Here is a 2092-nt window from a genome sequence, read left to right on the forward strand (position 1 = left end):
GTTCAAGGGCCCAGTCCATATGCTCTAAGCATCAGCCGGTATGACTCTTTTTTAACGTTTGACCCAGAGGGATCCATGAAGTGGGCCAACTGACGACACAAAGAATAAGCAGACCTCTTATCATTTCTTAGTTAAGGATCAAAATTATCTTTTGGGTCATCCGATGAGTATGGATTCTTCTTTATAGAAATAATCTCTTATTTTGAAAGGTATGCGATCTTCAGAGATAACATCCAGAGTCCGAACGTGCTGTCAGCATCTGCTCTGGATGAAGGTATTAAAGATCAGCTTGTCTTGGGGCACTACTTCCCGATGCCTTAACTCACAAGAGGCTGAAGAATAAAGAAGAGTGACTATTTACCGTAAGGGCTATCATGCTTTCCAGTCGCTGAAATGTACATACTCTCTGTGTACTTACCTCTCTTCCAAGAACACGTTCTTGGGAAGCTGAGCCTGTTATAAAACCATGGACTTGGCAAGGAAGGGGGCTGGAGAGAAAACTCTCTTCCAGTGTCCAGATATGCTCGTGCCCTACTTCTGGTCCAGCCTCACCTCTTTCTCCAGATACTCTGACACCAGATGCTCTGGATGCCTTCACTTTCATTCATGACCTCAACTCCCAGACTGTACTTTAATGCCAGGCTTTCCAGCTGTGATCTAGAACTATCCTGACCTCTAAGGCAACTTCTGGGTAATTTCATCCAAGAACATGGCTGTTATTACCAACAATAGCTGTACCAACAAGAATCAACCTTTACTGAGCACTTACCGTGTGATAGCCATGTAACGGACCCTCACTGTCTTCATTAATTCACTGAATTCCCGTAACAACCCTCTGAGGTTGATACTGATAATTAGCCCCATTTCACAGAGGAGGAAGCCGAGGATTTGGGTGGTAACTTGTCCAATACCACATAGTCATTAAAGGGTGAGGCCATTTAGGATTCCTTCACGGATTCTGAATCACATAGAAAATTACAAGTTTTGAGCCTTGTAAGTTTTTTTGAGCCTTACAAGTTTTGACTCCACAGTCTGGGCTCAACCACTAAATACTCCCTCCAGAAGTGACCTTGACCCACCTCTCCAGAGCGTCTGGCTGTGGACTCCTACACGCTGAACACAGCCAACGAATGAGAGTCGTCGTGAGGGATTTCATTGTTGAAATTTAAGCTTAACAATAATTAGTTTGGAGTTTAGTTATTAGAAAGCAAGCCATGATCTGGGGGAAATTACCTACAGAAAGAGACAGGGAAAAGTCTGAGAACGTATGAGAGTCAAGCAGTACATGCTGTGTGGCTCCTGGAGTAACATTTTGAAAACACATATATTATGTGGTGAGCCCAGGTGAAATGCTGAAGAAGACACAGAGTCATACCTCAGACCCTGCCCAAATGGGAAGACAGCCAAGAAGTACCTACACCCCAGATGGGACACCTTACCAAAGGCCACAGAGAAGCCTGGTTCCCCCAGAGACTGTTAATTATTTCTCATGTTGTAGGGGTTTCCTAATGAATAAACCAAAAAATAAGTGTCTTTGTAATTTTCTTTGTGATTCAGAACTGGTGGAATAAGACTTTAGTGTTTATTTCAGGAGGACATATCACAAATACCTAGTGTCCCAAATAGCTTTTCAGAGTAGAGAACATTGAACAGTAGTTCAGGCCTCTTTCACTGATCTAACCTTCTCGTTCGATTCCGAAAACCTTTTTTTAAAGATTTTATTTGAGAGAGAGAGAGAGCATGTGCATGCACAAGTTGGAGAGGGGGAGAGAGCAGATGGAGAAGCAGGCTCTCCGCTGAGCAAGGAGCCTGTTGTGGGGCTCAAGTCCAGGACCCTGAGATCATGACCTGAGCCGAAGGCAGATGCTTAACCAGCTGGGCCACCCAGGCGCCCCCAAAACACTTCCTAAACAAACTTAGATGTGAGCAGAAAACAGCCAGAGTTGATGTGCATAAAGAAGAAAATGGGAAAGAAATAAAAATCACAGATAATCACCAAAGCTCATTTCAACCATTAGCATTTTCCTCTTGTAGATATCTTGTGGTTAATAATACAGATAGGCTAATATAGATGGATGGATAGAAGAGCTAA

This window comes from Neovison vison, chromosome 7, assembly GCF_020171115.1.
Source record: "Neovison vison isolate M4711 chromosome 7, ASM_NN_V1, whole genome shotgun sequence".
Lineage (NCBI taxonomy): Eukaryota > Metazoa > Chordata > Mammalia > Carnivora > Mustelidae > Neogale > Neogale vison.